Consider the following 23,475-nt stretch of genomic DNA (forward strand, 5'->3'; position numbering starts at 1 on the left):
CCTGATGTGGCTCTGTTCACCAAGGCTGACCAGATGCAGAACCGCTTTGCATAGATGATATGCTAGGGCACCACTGTGAACTGTGCCTAGAGGGGACGGTGAGGATAAGGTGGAGGATGAGGAAGAAGAGGAGGACATTGGCACAGAAATTCCAGCATTACAACGTGAAGGCAGAATTGTCATTACCTGGTCTGGTCTAGAACCAAATTTACCCAATGGGCTTTGAACTACATAAATTGTCCTTGACCATAATTGTAACTCCATACGTCAGTGAGTGGCCCAAGAACTGGCCCAACTTCTGCTCAATATTTGTGTGCAGGGCTGGTACAGCATTTTTGGAAAAGTAATGTCAACCTGGGACTCTCCACCTTGTGTGGACACAAGCCATCAGTTCTCTGAAATGTGCAGAGTCAACTACATGGAAAGGGAAGGACTGTAGTACCAGCAACTTGGCCAGGTACATGGTCAGTTTCTGCATTGTTGGATAAGTGTGTGCAATAGCCTCAGTGAACGATTGTTGTCGAAACAAGTGACAAGGTATAGCAGGAGGAGGAGCATCAGGAGCAATAGATGACATTGAAGTTGATGGGAAGGAACTACAGCCTCCTTCTGCTGACATTGTCGAGCCTTGACTGCTGGAGGGGGTGGCGGGCCAATTCGAGGTTGCTGCATCAGGCTGTAATACTATATGGGTAGCATGGTTTTCCCACACCACTTTATGGTGATGTTCCATGTGTTGACGCAGGGCTGTTGCACCAACATTAGCACCCTGACCGCGCCTCACCTTCTGCCCGCACATCATGCATAGTCCCATGTTAATGTCCCCCAGTGACTTGGTGGAAAATTCCTACACTACCAAATATGACATTTTCCCTTTTCCATTGTGTGATGCCTGCCTACCGCTGCTTTTATGAACCATGCACTGCTAGTGTGTTTCTCTATGGTAGTTTCCCAAGTAGCAAACGGTGTACCCCTCCCGCATTTCACTCCAGATCTAATACAGCTTCCACCCTGCTGTCTCATGAGCACGCTGCCACCCTGCTTTCTCATAGGCATGCTGCCACCATGCTGTTTTATGGGCATGCTGCCACCCTCACCCCATGATGATGATGATGCCCCCACTTCGCCTGGCTCCCATGTACAATCGGCTACATAATCATCTACAAATGTTTGGTCATCACTAGTGTTGATCGCAAATATTCTAATCGCAAATTTGTACTGCAAATATTGGCACATATATAGTGTTATATCTTTCAGGAATTTTTGATCCCTCACTGCTTCTTGCTTGTGGGCCAATGAGAAGGCTGCAATATCTTTGACTTTAGGAGTAGTGTTGATCGCGAATATTCGTATTGCAAATTTTTATCGCAAATTTTCAGATTGCCGATATTCGCAATCAAGAAAAAAATGAGTGGAGATCACAAATTCTCAAAATTGTGAATGTATGATGAATATTCGCCCAAATATTTGCAAAATATCTCAAATTCAAATATTGTACCTGGCGTACATCACTGGTCATCACTTGTGTCACCCTCACCTGTCTCTTGCACAAATCCCTGACTTCTCACTGAAAGGCAGAGCAGAGCTGGTGGCTACTAGTACTTGGCTAGCAGAAGGAGCAGCAAAATGCAGGTTCAAGAACAGGCGAGGACATAGAGGCAGTTCCTGGACCATGCCCACTAAGCGTGGTGCCAGAGGAACCCACCAATTCCTGGTTGTGTGTATCTGTTGTCAGTTGACATGATGTTGAAGAGCAAGTCAACCATTCCATTATAGATTTAGTCAAAATATGACCGCTGGATGACAGTGGCAGCTCTGGCCTCTTTCTGCAGCTTCTACCACCCCCTCTTCTGCTGCTGCTACAGCAACATTTTTGCCACTGCCCATTCTTTTGGAGGGCCCAGGCAACTGTCTGTTGGCCAGAGTGCATAACAACTGTATCGCTAACAGAAGGGATACATTTCTTTCTACTGCACACTCATGTAAATTGCAATAAATTACACCTGTCCTTAATATGGACGCAACACAATTTTATTTCAAGACACGGAGGCTCCTATTGCATCATCTCTCTTTACTGACAGCCACAGCAGCAAAGAAAAAATGAAAACAAATTAACATATTGCCATAGCAACAGTCCCCTCCCACCTTAGTCCCCTATATAATGTCCACCAGACCATAGTACTTCCTCTTTCTTTGCTGCTGCCACAAAGATAAGTACCCTATGGTTTAGCAGCTTAGATTTTATGATATTTTACAGTGTGTTATGTATTTTATGGGCTTTATATTTATTTAGGCTTTGATTTCCCTGTTCTTTGTACTAGGGTATATAGGTTTATCTGTTTTCCCCAGGTTATCGGCTTGCTGTGACCAGCTTCTCCTGTTGCCCTGCCCCTGCAGCGGGGGTGGTCTGAAGGGGTTAATTTTGGTTTCCTCTTCCCTGTGGATCTGCGCCTTCCTCTCCTCCCCTTCCCTTCACTTACTTGGGTGGTGGGGGGACGACGACAGAGCGCTCGCTTCTTGGAGTTGTTCTGTTTCTTCTTCTCCCATCTTTCCCGCCGTCTGCTGCGCTGTGCCGTAGTCTCGCGGGATTTCGGCCGGCTGCGTGGTTTCGGCGGCCATTTTGTTGTAGTCTTTTTGCTTTCTGCTCCCTTTTTTCTCAGGCTCCTTCCCTCGGCGTTGGCTTTCTTCCTTCCGGTTTCTGGCCACGCCTTCCGCCTTGCGCCCTCTCACTGTTCGGCTCCCTCTCCTTGCTGCGACTCACTGTTTGGGTGACTACCCACTGTGAGTTAGCGTTTCTACCCTCAGGTTTGCTCTCCTTGTTAGGCTAAATTCCACTGGGGATTTTTGCTGCCCTCGGCATTTGGGTAGCCCTTTTAGACTGCCCCTCTGGCTGTTTAGTTGAATCCTGATATCCAGACTGTGCATTAGTTCACTGCAGTCATGTCTCACCCATCTGGCCATACCCCCTCACAGAGTTTAGAGGCAGGCAGTGACACAGTATCCTCTCCGGCACCTGCGCCTGGTGGTTCCGTTTTTTCTGCGGATGCTTTCCAGCGCTCTGTTTCTGAGGCCATTATGGCCGCTATGGGGTCCGTAACCCACTCCCTCACCAAATCCATCTCGGATGCCCTCTCAGCTCGCCCTAGTGTCTCCAGTGTCTCGGCACAGCCCGACTTGCCTGTACCTCATGCCTCCAGAACCCAGTTGATTGGTGAGTCTAATGCCACCCCAGAGAGCGTGACTTCGCGCAAAAGAGCCTCATCCCGGCAGGCAGAACGGGCGAGGAATTGGAAGTGCGCCAGAGCGCAAACTGATTTAGAGATCGACTCTGAGGTCGACTCTGAGGAGGAGGCTAGGTTTGAGGATATTGATTTCCCTGAGAAAGATCTGTCTGATTCTGCCCCTGCCGACCCTACTCCGACACCCATCCCGACGCCTCCTGGCGCTTCGTCTTCGGACGCATTGCAGGGACCGTCGGGTGTCTTAACCGATCCTCTAGGGGAACCCCTTTTCGATCCTGACAGTCTTCACCACCCCAGATCTGCCGAATGGCTTCCCCTTGACCACGTGGCTCAATACCTTAAAGCGCGTGTTCGTTGCCCTCTGACTAAGGAGGCTCGCAACAAATTGAAGGCCGAGTGCCCAAGACCCATTGTTGCAAACAAGGTTTGCGAGACCCCGTCTGTGGACCCCAAAATGGTCCAGTTTTTAGCGAAATCAGGGTGGAACCCTAGAAGGGGGATGGAATCGGCGCTAAAAGCGTGCCAGGACAAACTCCTGGATGTCTTCGGCCCATTGACTAAGATTTTTGAGATGGCAGAAATCGCAAGAAAGGCTAATACGCCCGTGGATTCGGAGGCACTCCGGGGATGGGTCCAGCGGGCCATATGTATAGCGGGCAATGTGAATAGTTCCCTGTCAATCGAACGGCGTAAAGCTATTCTATTCAAAATAGAGCCAAAGTTAGTGAATTTAGCTCTCACTGAGGCCGGGAGAGAGGCACGGGGCCTCCTGTTTGGAGAGTCCTTCATTAAGGACATGGGCAGGTTCGTTGGTGCCTTTACAGCTCTGGACAAGGCACAGTCGTCCATGAGGAGGGTGTTCCAGGGCTGTATTTCCCCGAGGGCCGGCAGTTCCAGGGGCCGTTCGGCCGGCCGCTCTTCATTCCACGCCCGTGGTACGGGCAGAGGCTCCTACGACCCTTCACTCAGCGATCCTCATTCCAGGATAGCAGGCAATCGCAAGGTTTCTTCCCGTCCCGAGGTGCACCTAGCCGCAGGCCTTTCAGAGGAGGTTCCGGTTTCCGTTGTCCCCTTGGTAAGTGTCCCTCATCTTCCTTTTTCTCCAGTTTGTGTAGGGGGCAGACTCCAACATTTTTCTCATGTCTGGGAATCAATCACATCAGACGGTTGGGTTCTATCCACAATACGGGGATTCCAGATAGAACTGGTGCAGTGCCCACATCATATTCCGTTTCCCCTCCTATCCTATCCTCCGTAGCCGCGTCTCGGGCTATAGACAAGGAACTCACAGAACTCCTTCACAAGAGCGCCATCGAGCTGACCCTTTACCCCTCAGAGGGCCTGCTCAGCAGTATCTTCCTCGTCTGGAAGAAGGGTGGGCAGATGCGCCCCGTCATAAATCTCAAACCTCTAAACAGATTTGTGCGTTACAGGCATTTCAAGATGGAGGGTATTCACCTCCTTAGGGATCTCCTCCTCCAGGGAGATTGGCTGGTAAAATTTGATCTGACGGATGCCTATCTCACCGTTCCAGTCGCAGTTCCTTCCAGGGACCTTCTCCGTTTCCTTTGGAGAGGACAGGTATGGCGTTTCTCTTGCCTTCCCTTCGGCCTGTCGGCGGCCCCTTGGTGCTTCACCAAGCTCATGCGTCCGGTTGTCGCTTGGCTCCGCTGTCGCGGGATCAGGTTAATCATCTACCTAGACGACATCCTTCTAATGGCTCAGGATCCTTCTATCCTTCTCTCCCAGTTGCAGGTAACGATGGATCTTTTTGTAATGACCGACGTCACGCACAGGGAGGATAAAAGGGAAAGCCCTGCCCAAGGGAGAGGGAAAGGTGGTGACCCCTAACTCACCTTGCGGCTGGCACCTGACTGCCCTGACGTCCCTAGACGGGTTCCTCACCCGTGCGGCGATCGCGTGCCTAAACCCTGGCTTTCCCTAAAATTAGCCCTAGATAGTGAACGGGCCGGTGGGATCGCTAGTCCGCACCACTATCACTAAGAGGGAAACACCAGGGAGAGGACAGACAAAACAGACAAACACATACACCCAGGTGGGCAACCACAGCACACCACAAAGGTCCAACAGGGATCCGGAGGGTAGCGTTCTGAACCAACTACCAGAGAACGCAGCAACACAGCTCCAGAAGGTCAGAATAGATGTCCAGGCAGGAAGTTCTATCTCTGGCAACCAGAGAAGTGTGAGAGAGGAATATAAGGAGGTTTGGGAGTGCTGGACAAGGAACAGCTGAGGAGAAGGAGCTACGGATCCCTGAGTGAGCCAAAAGGGTTTGCAAAGCAAACCCAGAAAGCTACCATAAGGAAAACAGCCCTATCTTAAATAGAGCGTGCAGCCAACCGCTGCGACTTCCTGACCCCGGGTATAACGGAGTCAGGCGTGGTTCTCGATACCCTCTTGACAGTACCCCCCTCTCTACGAGGGGCCTCTGGACACTCAGGACCAGGTCTCTCAGGATGAGAGGCATGAAAAACCCGAACTAGCCTGTCGGCGTTTACCTCAGACGCAGGAACCCACATTCTTTCCTCGGGACCGTAACCTCTCCAATGCACCAGATATTGAAGAGAGCGGCGGACCCGACGAGAATTAACAATTTTGGATATCTGAAATTCTAGATTACCATCCACGACAACAGGAGGGGGTGGCAGCGGTGATGGTTCTAGAGGTGGAACATATTTTTTAAGTAACGACTTATGAAAAACATTATGAATTTTAAAAGTCTGAGGTAACTCCAGGTGACAAGCCACGGGGTTGATGATGGCTACAGTTTTGTAAGGGCCAATAAACCTAGGACCCAGTTTCCAAGAGGGAACCTTCAATTTAATATTCCTAGTAGACAACCACACATAGTCATTCACTCCTAGGTCCAGACCTGGCGACCGTCTCTTATCAGCCATGCATTTGTATTTACCTCCCATATTTTTCAAGTTAGCTTGCACTTTCTGCCATACCGATGAAAGAGATGACGAAAACCATTCCTCTTCGGGAACCCCAGAAACCCCCCCTCTTTGAAAGTACAGAATTGGGGATGAAAACCATATGCACCAAGAAATGGTGACTTGCCAGTGGATTCCTGACGACGATTATTTATGGCAAACTCAGCTAACGGTAAATATGATGACCACAACTCTTGGTTTTCAGACACAAAACATCTTAGATATGTCTCCAGGTTTTGGTTGGTACGCTCAGTCTGTCCATTCAACTGAGGATGGAAAGCTGAGGAAAAGGACAAGTGTACCCCCAAACGGGAACAAAAAGCTTTCCAAAATTTAGAAATAAACTGGGTACCCCGATCCGAAACAACATCGGAGGGGACCCCGTGAAGCTTCACGATTTCACTGACGAATACCTGAGCAAGAGTCTTAGCATTAGGTAGTGCGGGTAACGCAATGAAGTGTACCATTTTGCTAAACCTGTCCACTACTACCAAAATAACTGTTTTACCCGCAGACAAAGGTAAGTCAGTGATAAAATCCATTGACAGATGTGTCCACAGTCTATTGGGAATGACGAGTGGTAATAGAGACCCTGCAGGACGTGTATGTGAAACTTTTGCGCGCGCACAGGTAGAACAGGAAGACACAAAATCCAATACATCCTGACGCAACCTTGGCCACCAAAAACGACGAGACAACAGCTCCAAGGTTGCTTTACTACCCGGGTGCCCAGCAAGTGCCGAACTATGATGTTCCTTTAATAATTTGAAACGTAGGTTCAACGGTACAAACAATTTCTCTGAGGGGCAAGAGACCGGGGCGTCCCCCTGGGCCTCTAACACCTTCCCCTCCAAAACAGAGTGTACCGCAGAAACAACCACTCCTCTTTGAAGAATGGGCACTGGATCACTCACATTACCCCCTCCAGGGAAATAACGAGATAGTGCATCAGCCTTGGTGTTCTTTGCCCCAGGACGATAGGTAATCACAAAGTTAAACCTGGTAAAAAATAGCGACCACCTAGCCTGTCTAGGGGTGAGACGCTTAGCTGATTCGAGGTACAGAAGATTTTTGTGGTCCGTAATCACAGTGACGGGGTGGACTGCCCCCTCTAAGAAGTGACGCCACTCCTCAAACGCAAGTTTAATAGCTAATAGTTCCCTATTGCCAATATCGTAGTTCTTTTCTGCTGCAGATCGTTCTTTAGAAAAGAAAGCACAAGGACGCCATTTGCCAGGAGATGGACCCTGAGACAGCACCGCCCCCACTCCCACCTCTGACGCATCGTCTTCAACAATAAAAGGCTGAGAGACATCAGGTTGGACTAGTACAGGTGCCGAGGTAAACCTCTCTTTTAGAGAGGAAAAAGCAACTTTAGCGGCGTCAGACCATTTAGAAAAATCAGTCCCCTTCCTAGTCATGTCAGTAAGCGGTTTTACAATAAGTGAATAATTTTTAATGAATTTCCTATGGAAATTTGCGAAGCCCAAGAACCGTTGTAGTGCTTTGAGGTTCTCAGGAAGATCCCAATCTAAAATTGCCTGGACCTTCCTAGGATCCATACGGAAACCTGAAGCAGATAAAAAATAACCTAGGAATTGTATCTCCTGAACGGCGAAGACACATTTTTCAATTTTAGCATATAATTCATTCGTCTGTACGACCTGCAGTACTTGTCTGACATGCACCTCATGTGTTTTCAGATCAGACGAATAAATTAAAATATCATCTAGGTATATTACCACAAACCTGCCGATTAGATGACTAAAAATGTCATTAACGAAATGTTGAAAGACGGCAGGAGCATTGGTCAGACCGAAAGGCATAACTAGATTTTCATAATGCCCCCCAGGGGTGTTAAACGCTGTCTTCCACTCATCCCCCTCCTTAATACGAATCAGATTGTAGGCCCCCCTAAGATCAAGTTTGGAGAACCACCTAGCACCCACAATCTGGTTAAACAGGTCAGGAATGAGAGGAAGAGGGTATGGGTCTCGGATGGTTATCCGATTTAATTCGCGAAAATCTAGGCAAGGACGCAGGCCCCCATCTTTCTTTTTAACGAAGAAAAACCCTGCAGCCACGGGTGAAGAAGAGGGTCTGATGTGTCCCTTAGCCAAGCTCTCGGAGATATAATCTTTCATGGCTTGTCTCTCTGGACCCGAAAGATTATATAACCTGTTCTTGGGTAATTTTGCACCGGGAATAAGGTTAACCGGGCAATCATAAGGACGATGAGGTGGTAACTTCTGACAACCCTTTTCAGAAAAAACATCCTCAAAATCAGAAATAAATGTAGGTATGGTAGTTATGGAGGCGACTAAGCAATTGCTATTTAAGCAATTTTCTCTGCACTGCTCACTCCACTCCAATATCTCCCTGACCTGCCAATCCACTACTGGATTGTGCGCTACCAACCAGGGAAGACCCAGCACTACCGGAGTGGGAAGCCCCTCCAGAACATAACCTGAAAGCATCTCGTTATGGTGGTCCCCTACCCGAAGGTGTAAATTATGAACAATGTGGGTGAGGTTTCTCTGAGACAGGGGAGCAGAATCAATAGCGAATATGGGAATGGGTCTCTGTAACGTACAGAGAGACAAACCCATAGTGCGGGCAAAATGGGCATCTATCAAATTTACCCCTGCTCCACTGTCTAGAAAGAAAGAAATAGTCTCCGTCTTATCACCAAAAATAATAACCGCTGGCAACACAAATTGCGATGTACGTATGGAGGAAACGTATACCCCCCGGCTGACATCCTCCACACAACCTGAGGTTAGTAGTTTTTCCGACGGGCTTTTGTTTCTGAGGAAAGAAGGACAGACATTAATGAAATGACCCCTCTCCCCACAAAAAAAACAAACCCCACGCCTATGGCGAGCCTCAGGAGGACAGACCTGACGAGTAGTTCCTCCTAGCTGCATAGGCTCGTCTAAGTCCGTACAGACTAACTGCTGCTTGGGAGGGGTTACCAATTGCTCTGGTTTTTTCAACCTGTCCCTAAGGCGTCTCTCTATACGGATAGAAAGGGACATAACCGCATCAAGGGAAAAGGGGGTCTCATATAATGCAAGCGCATCCTTAACCCTTTCGGATAACCCAGAGCAGAACGGACTCCTGAGAGCCGGGTCATTCCATTGGGTATCCGTAGCCCACCTACGGAATTCAGAGCAATACTCCTCTAAAGGGCCGCTCTCCTTGTAAGAGTCTCCGTAATCTTGATTCAGCCAGTGCGACTCGGTCAGGGTCGTCATATATGAGACCCAAAGCCCCGAAAAACTCATCCACTGACCGGAGAGCCTGGGAATCAGTAGGTAAAGAGAACGCCCAGGACTGCGGGTCCCTCTGCAGCAGGGAAATAACAACCCCCACCCGCTGATCTTCATTACCAGAGGAGTAAGGGCGCAGTTTAAAATATAACTTACAGGCCTCACGGAATGTCAAAAACTTGTCTCTTCCCCCATAAAATCTGTCAGGGAGAGGGACCTTGGGTTCCGCAACAACCTGGTTACCAGTAGCAACCGCTGGGTTTGCGGTTAGTTGTAATCGCTGCTGTTGCTGGAGGACCGACGCCTTCAATCCGGCCACCTCAAAAGACAGGCCATGAAGTTGTTTGGACAGAGCAGCAATTTGATCCATACTGGATTCTAAGTAGGTAAAAAAAAAAATTTACCTACACAAAATAAGGGCCAGAGATAATGTAATGACCGACGTCACGCACAGGGAGGATAAAAGGGAAAGCCCTGCCCAAGGGAGAGGGAAAGGTGGTGACCCCTAACTCACCTTGCGGCTGGCACCTGACTGCCCTGACGTCCCTAGACGGGTTCCTCACCCGTGCGGCGATCACGTGCCTAAACCCTGGCTTTCCCTAAAATGAGCCCTAGATAGTGAACGGGTCGGTGGGATCGCTAGTCCGCACCACTATCACTAAGAGGGAAACACCAGGGAGAGGACAGACAAAACAGACAAACACATACACCCAGGTGGGCGACCACAGCAGACCACAAAGGTCCAACAGGGATCCGGAGGGTAGCGTTCTGGACCAACTACCAGAGAACGCAGCAACACAGCTCCAGAAGGTCAGAATAGATGTCCAGGCAGGAAGTTCTATCTCTGGCAACCAGATAAGTGTGAGAGAGGAATATAAGGAGGTTTGGGAGTGCTGGACAAGGAACAGCTGAGGAGAAGGAGCTACGGATCCCTGAGTGAGCCAAAAGGGTTTGCAAAGCAAACCCAGAAAGCTACCATAAGGAAAACAGCCCTATCTTAAATAGAGCGTGCAGCCAACCGCTGCGACTTCCTGACCCCGGGTATAACGGAGTCAGGCGTGGTTCTCGATACCCTCGTATCCCCGATTGGGTTTCCTCATCAACCGCGAGAAGTCTTCGTTGATCCCCTCCAGGGTTATGGAATTCCTCGGTTTCTCGGTGGATTCCGTCTCGGAAACTCTCAGCCTTCCTCAGTCGAAACTCCGGTCCATCCGCAAGGAACTGCGCAAGACGCTGGTTACCCCTCGGATTACACTTCGCCATCTGGCACGGATCATAGGACTCCTCTCCTCCTCCATCCAAGCGGTGTTTCCGGCCCCTCTCCATTACCGAGCTCTTCAGTGCCTGAAGCATGCACACCTTCAGACCGGTGCCTCATACGCGGATATGATCTCGCTGGATTCGGAGACTCGAGACGAGTTGCGTTGGTGGATCTCGAATCTTCAAGCTTGGAATGGGAAGGCGATTTGCGGTCCGCGTCCGGACTTCACTATCGACTCGGACGCCAGCCTGCTCGGATGGGGGGCCCACTGCGACGGAGTCTCCACCGGAGGACGTTGGTCTCAGGAGGAAGCTTCACTCCATATCAACGTCCTGGAGCTGTTGGCCGGATCTTTTGCCATCCGCAGTTTTGCCAAGAACATCGCCAGTGCCTGCATTCGCCTACGCATGGACAACGTCTCTGCTGTCCGATATGTCAACTCCATGGGGGGTACGCATTCGAGCATGTTATCTCATTTGGCCAAGGAGTTCTGGTCTTTCTGTCTCAACCAGGAGGTTACGGTGGTGGCGGAGTATCTGCCTGGTCTGCAGAATGTCCAGGCGGACTGGAACTCTCGGTACCTCAAGGATGGCAGCGATTGGAAGTTAGATAGGCTGGTGTTCTCAGACATCTCCTCCCTCTGGGGTCCATTCTATATCGACCTGTTTGCCTCTCGGTTGAACGCTCAGTTACCACGTTTTTTCAGTTGGCGACCGGACCCAGACGCGGAGGCGGTGGACGCATTCCTGCAAGATTGGTGCGGACCTCTCCTCTACGCATTCCCACTGTTTGCGATGCTTCCCCGGGTGTTGACTCAGGTGCGTTGTCAGCAAGCGGAGTTGGTGTTGATTGTGCCCTTTTGGACCTCCCAGTCGTGGTTTCCTCACCTGCTGGACCTGCTAATCCTGCCGCCACTTCTTCTTCCGGACTACCCAGAACTTCTCCTAGACTCCGGAGGCGCGCGACACCCACTGCTGTTAGAGGGATCTCTCCGTCTGCTGGCCTGCAGAATATCGGGCGTCTCGGCCAAAGCGAGGATCTTTCGGACGCAGCTAGAAGACTCTTGGAGCAGTAATGGGATCCTGGCACCAGGAGGACCTATAGAGCGGCCTGTAGATCATGGACTAGTTGGTGCGTCGCACGACATGTGCCCCTGTATCGGACGTCCTAGAGTTTTTGACGACCTTATTTGAGGAGGGTAAGGCATATTGTACGATCAATCTCTTCTGATCAGCGATTTCCTCCTTTCACCAGGGATTCGAAGGACGTCCTGCGGGTCAGCATCCCCTAGTATGCTGACTCCTCAAGAGATCTCGTATGTTGCGGCCCCTTCGGCCGCGCTTTTCTTCCACCTGGGATGTCTCTTTGGTCGTGGATCTTTTCACGACGTGGCCATCTAACTCTCAACTTTCCCTGCGCCAGCTTTCGGCCAAACTGGTTACGCTCTTTTGCCTTATCTCTTGCAAAAGAGTTTCTGATGTCAGGGCATTCGATTTTGATGCCAGGTCATTTTCGCCTGAAGGGGTCACTTTCAATATCTCCCGCCGGACCAAGACACATTTTCAGTCAGTCTCTTATCCCTGTTTTCCGGCTCTTCCAAACCTTTGCCCGGTCGCTTGTCTCCAGGAATATGAGGCTAGGACCTCCATGCATAGATCTGCTGGGAACCCTCAGTTGTTTTTCTCGTATCGACGACCGTTTGCCCCGGTTTCTACCCCTACTCTGGCGCGTTGGGTTAAATGGAGTATGTCTTTAGCAGGTGTAGACACTTCAGTATTCACGGCCCATTCTGCTAGGAGTGCTGCTTCCACCTCCATGTTGGTATCGGGGGCTCGTTTGGAGGACATCATGAGGATTGCCGACTGGTCTCTGGCTTCGACTTTTAAAGAATTCTACTTTCGCCCTTCTCTGCATGCTTTTTCCTCGGTTATTTTACAGCTTTAACCACCTCAGCCCCCTTAGCTTAAACACCCTTAATGACCAGGCCACTTTTTACACTTCTGACCTACACTACTTTAACCGTTTATTGCTCGGTCATGCAACTTACCACCCAAATTAATTTTACCTCCTTTTCTTCTCACTAATAGAGCTTTCATTTGGTGGTATTTCATTGCTGCTGACCTTTTTACTTTTTTTGTTATTAACGATTTTTTTTTAAAAAAATGACATTTTTCACTTTCAGTTGTAAAATTTTGCAAAAAAAACAACATCCATATATAAATTTTTCTCTAAATTTATTGTTCTACATGTCTTTGATAAAAAAAAAATGTTTGGGTAAAAAAAAATGGTTTTGGTAAAAGTTATAGCGTTTACAAACTATGGTACAAAAATGTGAATTTCCGCTTTTTGAAGCAGCTCTGACTTTCTGAGCACCTGTCATGTTTCCTGAGGTTCTACAATGGCCACACAGTACAAACACCCCACAAATGACCCCATTTCGAAAAGTAGACACCCTAAGGTATTCGCTGATGGGCATAGTGAGTTCATAGAACTTTTTATATTTTGTCACAAGTTAGCGGAAAATGAAGATTTTTTTTTTTCCTTACAAAGTCTCATATTCCACTAACTTGTGACAAAAAATAAAAACTTTCATGAACTCACTATGCCCATCAGCGAATACATTGGGCTGTCTTCTTTCCAAAATGGGGTCACTTGTGGGGTAGTTATACTGCCCTGGCATTCTAGGGGCCCTAATGTGTGGTAAGTAGTTTGAAATCAAAATCTGTAAAAAATGGCCGGTGAAATCCGAAAGGGGCTCTTTGGAATGTGGGCCCCTTTGCCCACCTAGGCTGCAAAAAAGTGTCACACATCTGGTATCGCCGTACTCAGGAGAAGTTGGGCAATGTGTTTTGGGGTGTCATTTTACATATACCCATGCTGGGTGAGAGAAATATCTCGGCAAAAGACAACTTTTCCAATTTTTTTATACAAAGTTGGCATTTGACCAAGATATTTATCTCACCCAGCATGGGTATACGTAAAATGACACCCCAAAACACATTGCCCAACTTCTCCTGAGTACGGAGATACCACATGTGTGACACTTTTTTGCAGCCTAGGTGGGCAAAGGGGCCCATATTCCAAAGAGCACCTTTCGGATTTCACCGGCCATTTTTTACAGATTTTGATTTTGGGGTGTCATTTTACATATACCCATGCTGAGTGAGATAAATATCTCGGTCAAATGCCAACTTTGTATAAAAAAATGGGAAAAGTTGTCTTTTGCCAAGATATTTCTCTCACCCAGCATAGGTATATGTAAAAAGACACCCAAAAACACATTGCCCAACTTCTCCTGAGTATGGGGATACCAGATGTGTACACTTTTTTGCAGCCTAGGTGGGCAAAGGGGCCCACATTCCAAAGAGCATCTTTCGGATTTCACCGGCCATTTTTTACAGATTTTGACAGTATAACTACCCCACAAGTGACCCCATTTTGGAAAGAAGACACCCCAAGGTATTTCGTGATGGGCATAGTGAGTTCATGGAAGTTTTTATTTTTTGTCACAAGTTAGTGGAATATGAGACTTTGTAAGAAAAAATAAAATAAAAATAAAAATCATCATTTTTTGCTAACTTGTGACAAAAAATATAAAATTCTAGGAACTCGCCATGCCTCTCACGGAATACCTTGGGGTGTCTTCTTTCCAAAATGGGGTCAATTGTGGGGTAGTTATACTGCCCTGGCATTCTAGGGGCCCTAATGTGTGGTAAGTAGGTAAATGACCTGTGAAATCCGAAAGGTGCTCTTTGGAATGTGGGCCCCTTTGCCCACCTAGGCTGCAAAAAAGTGTCACACATGTGGTATCGCCGTATTCAGGAGAAGTTGGGCAATGTGTTTTGGTTTGTCTTTTTACATATACTCATGCTGGGTGAGAGAAATATCTCGGCAAAAGACAACTTTTCCCATTTTTTATACAAAGTTGGCATTTGACCAAGATATTTATCTCACCCAGCATGGGTATATGTAAAATGACACCCCAAAACACATTGCCCAACTTCTCCTGAGTACGGCGATACCAGATGTGTGACACTTTTTTGCAGCCTAGATGCGCAAAGGGGCCCACATTCCTTTTATGAGAGCATTTTTAGACATTTGGATCCCAGACTTCTTCTCATGCTTTAGGGCCCCTAGAATGCCAGGGCAGTATAAATACCCCTCATGTGACCCCATTTTGGAAAGAAGACACCCCAAGGTATTCAATGAGGGGCATGGCGAGTTCATAAAAAAAAATTTTTTTTGGCACAAGTTAGCGTAAATTGATATATTATTTTTTTTTTCTCACAAAGTCTCCCTTTCCGCTAACTTGGGACAAAAATTTGAATCTTTCATGGACTCAATATGCCCCTCACGGAATACCTTGGGGTGTCTTCTTTCCGAAATGGGGTCACATGTGGGGTATTTATACTGCCCTGGCATTCTAGGGGCCCTAAAGCGTGAGAAGAAGTCTGGAATATAAATGTCTAAAAAATTTTACGCATTTGGATTCCGTGAGGGGTATGGTGAGTTCATGTGAGATTTTATTTTTTGACACAAGTTAGTGGAATATGAGACTTTGTAAGAAAAAAAAAAAATAATTTCCGCTAACTTGGGCCAAAAAAATGTCTGAATGGAGCCTTACAGGGGGTGATCAATGACAGGGGGGTGAAAAATGACAGGGGGGTGATCAGGGAGTCTATATGGGGTGATCACCCCCCTGTCATTTATCACCCCCCTATAAGGCTCTATTCAGATATCCGTATGTGTTTTGCGGATCCGATCCATGTATCAGTGGATCCGTAAAAATCATACGGACATCTGAATGCAGCCTTACAGGGGGGTGATCAATGACAGGGGGGTGATCAATGACAGGGGGGTGATCAGGGAGTCTATATGGGGTAATCACCCCTCTGTAAGGCTCCATTCAGATGTCCGTATGTGTTTTGCGGATCCGATCCATGTATCAGTGGATCCGTAAAAATCATACGGACATCTGAATGCAGCCTTACAGGGGGGTGATCAATGACAGGAGGGTGAAAAATGACAGGGGGTAATCAGGGAGTCTATATGGGGTGATCACCCCCCTGTCATTGATCACCCCCCTATAAGGCTCCATTCAGATATCCGTATGTGTTTTGCGGATCCGATCCATGTATCAGTGGATCCGTAAAAATCATACGGACATCTGAATGCAGCCTTACAGGGGGGTGATCAATGACAGGGGGGTGATCAATGACAGGGGGGTGATCAGGGAGTCTATATGGGGTGATCAGGGGTGATTAGTGGTTGATAAGGGGTTAATAAGTGACAGGGGGGGTGTAGTGTAGTGTAGTGGTGTTTGGTGCTACTTTACTGAGCTACCTGTGTCCTCTGGTGGTCGATCCAAACAAAAGGGACCACCAGAGGACCAGGTAGCAGGTATATTAGACGCTGTTATCAAAACAGCGTCTAATATACCTGTTAGGGGTTAAAAAAATCACATCTCCAGCCTGCCAGCGAACGATCGCCGCTGGTAGGCTGGAGATCCACTCGCTTACTTTCCGTTCCTGTGAGCGCGCGCGCCTGTGTGCGCGCGTTCACAGGAAATTTCGGCTATCGCGAGAGGACGCGTATATGCGTCCACCCAGAAGAGCAGGGCCGCCGCCAGGACGCAATCCTGCGTACGGCGGTCCTGAGGAGGTTAAACTTGCAATAGGAGCCTCCGTGTCTTGAAATAAAATTGTTGTATTTTACTAGTTTATGACGTAAAGTCATGATTTTATGAAAGACACGGAGGCGAGTATTGCCCGCCCTGGGTGTCTTCCCTCCCTTGGGTTATTGCTTATTATTATGTATAGTTTCATTTGTGCTGATCTGTATTATTGTGGATTTTTTGCTAGTTTATCGTGTTTGCACGTGTCGTACGAATGGAGCATTTTCTTTCATGCATTTTATTCTCTTTGCAGGATGAGTTCGCTGATGGGTTCTACCCTTTGGTTCCTGTGGAGTAGTTTCTTCTTGTTCCAGCTCAACGGTTGCGGGTTCAGAAGAGTACCCTCCTTTTTCCAGATGTTCCGGAGGAAGGTTCTGTTGTTGTCCCTTTTGGGTTTTTTCAAGTTCGGATGGTTCCATTTTTATGCGGTTCAGTTTGGAGTGTCCTGTGTCCGTTTCCGGTTGGAGTGGCATTCGCCAAGAAAGAGGAAGTACTATGGTCTGGTGGACATTATATAGGGGACTAAGGTGGGAGGGGACTGTTGCTATGGCAATATGTTAATTTGGCTTAATTTTTTCTTTGCTGCTGTGGCTGTCAGTAAACAGAGATAATGCAATACTCGCCTCCGTGTCTTTCATAAAATCATGACTTTACGTCATAAACTAGTAAAATCCAACAATTATACAGCTAACAGAAGGGATTAGCTATGATAATTTTCACTCTACTGCACACTTGGGCCTCTTTCAGATGAGCGAGTTTTCCGCGCGGGTGCAATGCATGACGTGAACACATTGCACCCGCACTGAATCTAGACCCATTCATTTCAATAGGTCTGTGTACATAAGCATTGTTTTTCACGCATCACTCTGAGTTGCGTGAAAATCGCAGCATGTTCTATATTCTGCATTTTTCACGCAGCCCTGGCCCCATTGAAGTGAATGGGGCTGCGTGAAAAACGCATCACAGCCTGATGCAATTTGTTGCGTTGCATTGTAAATGCAAGTAACTTAGCAACAGTGAAGGTATTTTAGACAGGAAGTTGAGTTTCTCAGCATCTGGCTCCAGGCAGTGCAGTGAGAGAAGTTGGTTTGGTGAGTCCATGGATGTGGAGAGGCTCATTGTCCTCATGCAGGAGAGGCCCTGCATTTGGGATGCCAGGTCGGAGACGTACCACTCCCGGTACAAAAAGGATGCAGCATGGGTGGAGATAACCCAGGAGCTGTTTGTCAGCTTATGGGAGAAAACCAAAGGCCAGAGTCGCCAGAGTTTGGATAAGTAGCCAGTCTATAAATGTGTGATCCTTGCTGTCCTCCCTAACATAGCACATGTCATACGTTGTCCTCCCTAGCATAGCACATGTCATACGTTATCCTTCCTAGCATAGCACGTCATACGTTATCTTCAATAGCATAGCACATGTCATACGTTATCCTCCCTAGCATAGCACATGTCATACGTTGTCCTCCCTAGCATAGTACATGTCATACATTGTCCTCTGTCGGATTGTATATTTGTCTAAATTTTCCTTTCTCTTCTTTTTATTAAAAGTGAATGAAGTTAAGAATCGGTGGCGTAGCTGAAAGGACCAGTTCCGCAAGGAGATCCAGCATCAAGGGCGTAGTGGTTCCGGGCCACCCAAGAAATGGCCATACATGTTTAGGGAACAACTCATGTATCTGCATGCTGTCATGGAGCTGCGCCCGTAAGTAAATTATAAACACTGACCACTACATGTTTATCGATACATACTGTCTGTTGACTATGTTGGTAATGTGATTTTTAACAATTGGTAAATTAGAAATGTCATAGTTGGCGATAGCAACCAAGCCGATTCCTCCTTTTATTAGCAAAAGTAGCTGAATAGAGATGGACGAACATCGGCCGGGACGATTTGCAAATTTACTTTTGCAATCAAATTTTTGCGAACAGCGCCCTCGCGGCGGGCCCCATTTACTTTAATGGCAGGCGAACCTGAAAAACCAACAAACACTTACTAGAATTACACAAATAGTCCCACAACATGGACAGTGATACTGTATATCAGAGGGGGATCATTGGCAAAAATTCCCACAAAAAATATGTATTTTAATCAGGGGCCATTTTTATGCGTCTTAAAGTGAAACTATCAAAAATGTGACCTGCTGGAGCCTAGAAAAATGTTATTTCCTATCGGTTTGATGCATACAAATGTGAAGCACTCCACGTTTTTGGATCCTGCAGAGTCCATAAAAAAAATGCATATGTTAACATAATTATTTTTTCTACAATGGAATTGTATGGTGAACGGACGCTAACTGTATGGCATCACTCTGAGGCATCTGTTAACGCATACATTTTTGGTATGCATTAAATGGATGGCAAAAATAGGATGTGGATCCAGCCCTAGTCTCAGAATAAGCACCAGTACACAGCGGAGCAGCGTGGTGGAGAGGGGAGGCCGCCATGTACTGACAGAGTGCTACCTGGTCCTAGTGGTCAGGGATGAGGACTGTGTTTCCCAAGGATCATTTTCTACTGGGAAATACAGGGCACAGTATAATACACTAGAATCTATATAATATGAAGATATTATCCCTATCCCCGAATAATAATACAATTAGGTCGTCATTTATTATATAGAAATACGTATTTCTGACACAGATTGTGGCGCAAAGGTCCTTAGCACAGCAATCCGTATATTTTTCCCGCTCATGCCAGGTCTAAAAAAGGATGGCATGGGCAGGGAAAGGGATACAGTTATGGCCATCCAGTTATTGAGTACCACATTGACCGGATAACACCTCTGTACAGTGACCGGATAACACCACCATACCATGACCGGATAAAAGGGTATAAGAGGGAACAGTACAATAAATGACATGGGGCACTGCACAGGGTGTGGTAAGAGGGCACAATACAGGGTATAAGGGGGCACACTACGGGGTGGGGGGCACAGTCACATGACCCTGTGTCATTAGTAGGTCCTTATAGTGAATGCGGTTCATACACCACCATAATGAGAGACAGAGGAGTGAGACAAGGGTGTGATTATGTGGCTAGAGATAAAAAAATTTACTGTCGGCCAGTACAGGCCCCAAAAATTAGGCAGTATGCATTCACCTGACAGCAAAGAACTTTTGATTCTGTGGATGGAGGTACATTAGGTGGTCACAGGATAAATATCTAACTGTCGGCTAGTACAGGCCCCAAAAATTAGGCAATAGGCATTCACCTGACAGCAAAGAACTTTGGATTCTGTGGCTGAAAGTACATACATTAGGGGGTCACAGGATAAATATGTAACTGTCGGCCAGTCCCGGCCCAAAAAATTAGGCATTCACCTGATATAAAAAGCCTTTTATGCCGCTGTATATACATAAGGCAAGGATTATTGTTTGATCTGAGTGGTGGCGGATATGTGTGGGCTGGCATAAGGAAATTCAATTACACGTTGTCATCACAGATGTTGAATTCCTCCGCGATCCATGCCTTGTTCATTTAAAAAAATGTGAGGTAGTCCACACTGACGTGAGCTAGGGGAGTGCGCTTATCGGTCACGATCCCCCCTCCTACACTGAACGTCCTTTCCAACAGGACACTCAACAAGGGGCAAGCCAAGAGTTCCATGGCAAATTGTGTCAGCTCTGACCATAGGTCAAGCCTGCACACCCAGTAATCCAGGGGATCCTTGCTTCTCAGTCAGAGCGTCCACATCGGCTGTTAACCCAATGTAGTCGGACACCTGTCGGTCTAGGCATTCCCTGAGGCTCTATCCAGAGGGTGGCTGTTGATGGGTTGCTTGCAAGAATGATCTCATATCCAAAGCGACCAACACATCTTCAAACCGCCCTCTTTTTGCAGGAGTGATAAGATTGGTACCGGCACCTGTTTCGCTGTCGGTAGAAATTTCTCTGCCACTGCCCACAACAGCAGAATGCAGCATCTCTCACAGCAAGTCCTGGAAATGCTGCATTCTGACAGCCCTCTGTGATGCTGATAACATGTCCGCCATTTTGTGTTTATACCGGGGATCTAAGTACGTTGCCACCTAGTACAGGTCCTTGAACTTTATGCTTTTTATACGGGGGTCCCTCTTCAAACACTGGAGCATGAAGGCCCCCATTTGCACTAAATTGGAAGTGGTGGAGCGCCCTGGCTCCTGCTCATCGCCCAGGAGAATGTCTTCGGTCTCCTCCCCCCAGCCACGGACAACACCAGGGATCCCCAAAAAGTTTAAAGCCTGCTCTTCTTGCTCCTCCTCCCCCCAGCCACCATCCTCCTCTAACTCCTTTTCAGACTCCTGCTGACTTGTATCAGATGGAGTAGCCTCCCCTGGGAATTCATTTATCATTGCGACTTCCTCATCTTCCAGCTCCTGCTCCTTGACAGCTTGATCAATGTCAGGACGCAATGCACGCTCCAGAAAGAAGGCGCAAGGTACGATGTCACTGATGGCACTCTGGCTGCGACTGACCAGTTTGGTGATCTCATCAAATGGCCGCAGAAGTCTGCATGAGTCCTGCATGAGCAGCCACTTGCGCGGTGAAAAGAAACCAAGCTCCCAGAACTTGTCCTGCTGCAGAGTTCGTACAAGTAGTCGTAAACTGCATGCTGGAGCAGCCTATCAAGCATATACAAGGTGGAGTTCCAGCGCGTCGGGCATTCACAAATCAGACGTCTGACTGGCAATTGGTGTTGCCGTTGAACATCAGCAAGGCGAGCCATGGCCCTGTAAGATCTTCAAAAAAGGCCAGAGATTTTCTGGCCTGCCGCAAGACGTCCTGGACCCAGGGTATTTGGCAACGAATCGCTGCACGACTAAGTTCAGGACGTGTGTCATGCAAGGCATGTGTGTCATTTTGACCTGTTTCAGTGCTCTCAGCAGATTAACACCGTTGTCGCACACCACTTTACCAACTGTCAAATTGAGCGGAGTTAGCCACTGATGACCGCAGAGCTGAAAGCAGTGCAGGATCGGTGTGGCTCTTGGCTTCCGGACACAACAGCCTCAGCACAGCATGGCAACGTCTCACCTGGCATGTCAAATAGGTTCTGGGGAGCTTCGGGGGTGCAGCGGAAGAGGCGGTAGAAATGGAAAAGGAGGAGTCAGCCGAGGAGGAGACAGGGGATGGAGTAGGAGGAGGAGAAGAAGAGGCAGGCCTGCATGCAATCCATGGCGGTAAGACCAAATCCACACGGGTGCCACGGGTTACATGCTTGATGGCCGTCAAAAGGTTCACCCAGTGGACAGCAAAAGTTATGTACCTTTCCTGCCCGTGTTTGCTATACCACGTGTCTGCGGTCAGATGTATATTGATACCGACACTGTATGCCTGAGATATATTATCTTTCCGCAGAACGTGGCCATATAGTTCACGAATGCCCTTCTGGGAGAAATATTTCCTTCCGGGGACCTTCCATTGCGGTGTGCCAATGGCTACAAATTTTCTAAAGGCCTCCGAGTCCACGAATTTATATGGCAGTAGTTGGCGGGCTAGCAGTTTCGACAAGCTAGCGGTCATTCGTTGGGCAAGAGGATTATCTGGCGTCATCATTTTATTACGCTCAAACATTTGGGCCACGGAAGACTGCTTTGTGCCAGATGAACGCGACAACGTCACTGTGGAAGGTGGAGTGGAGGACAAATGACAGGAGAAGGCGAAGAGGCAGGACCTGGAGTGCCGGGAGTGTGGCTTTGTGGGTTCTGACGGCATTGCTCTCAATGGGCTTGTTGATGGGAGGCCAGGTGCCTTCTTAAGGCGGTCATCCCTAGGTGAGTGTTGGGCTTACCGTGACTTATGCGCTGACAGCACAGGCTGCAGATGGCAACACTATTGTCAGCAGCTGACACGTTAAAAAAAGCCCACACTGCGGAGCCATGTGTCGGCGTCCTGGGAGATCCAGATGTGACCGTGCATGGTGGATGGCTCGCTCCAGATACATTAGCAGTCTGCTTTTTGTCTCCTGTGCATTGCGATTTTTGCCTGCTTCTTCTTCTTCTACCCCCTATCTGCTTCTCTGTCTCTCCCTCTAAACTCTCCTCCTCTTCCTCTCTTGTGGGCACCCACTTGACATCCATCGACACATCATCATCATCATCTTCACCACCACTGACATTAGAGATCTCGGAGTAGGCAGCAACAGCGGGGACCTCCGTCCTTGGGCTGATCTTCGTTCTGTTTTCAGACCGCTGGGTGCCGGTCGTTGCTACCTCCTCTTCCTGATCCAATGCCAAGATTGGCTGCACATCGGTAAGGTCTGGGAATAGATGGGAAAATAATTCCTCTGACTTTAGTGGAGGGGCTATGGTGGTGGTGGTGGTGTCTTTGGGGGTGCACACAGCAGAGAGTGAGGATACAGAGGATAAGGAGGGTGCAGAAGCGGAAGTCTGAGTGAGCCACTTCAATCAACTCTGGTGCGTCATTTGATGTAATCGCACGCACCTTCTCCAACTTCCCACTTAGGCTCTGGCAGGGTGCACCTGTCCGACACCTGCCACCCCTGCGGAATGGCCTGCCTCTTCCTCTGCCTATGATTTTCAAAATGACTCTGTGACAAAGTCCCTATAGATGTCACGAGGGTGTCAAGAGCCACGCCTGACTCCGTTATACCCGGGGTCAGGAAGTCGCAGCGGGTGGCTGCGCGTCTATGTCTAAAGACAGTGCTGTTTATTAATGGTAGATTTCTGGGTTTGCCTTGCAATCCTTTTTGGCTCACTCAGGGATCCGTAGCTTCTCCTCCTCAGCTGTTTCTTGTCCAGCAATCCCAACCTCCTTATATTCCCATCTCTTACTTCTCTGGTTGCCAGATTTAGAGCTTTCTGCCTGGACTTCTATACTGACCCACTGGAGCTGTGTAGCTGTGTAGCTGTGTAGCTGTGTTGCCTGGTTGTTGTTCCAGAACGTTACCCTCCGGATCCCTGTTGGGCCTTGGTGGTCTGCTGTTGTCGCCCACCTGGGATTATAAGTTTGTCTGTATTGTCTGTCCTCTCCTTGGTGTTTTCCTCTTAGTGTCAGTGGTGCGGACTAGTGATCCCACCGCCCTGTTCACTACACAGGGCTCATCTTAGGGAAAGCCAGGGTTCAGGCAC

This window comes from Bufo bufo, chromosome 2, assembly GCF_905171765.1.
Source record: "Bufo bufo chromosome 2, aBufBuf1.1, whole genome shotgun sequence".
In the NCBI taxonomy this organism is placed as follows: Eukaryota; Metazoa; Chordata; class Amphibia; order Anura; family Bufonidae; genus Bufo; species Bufo bufo.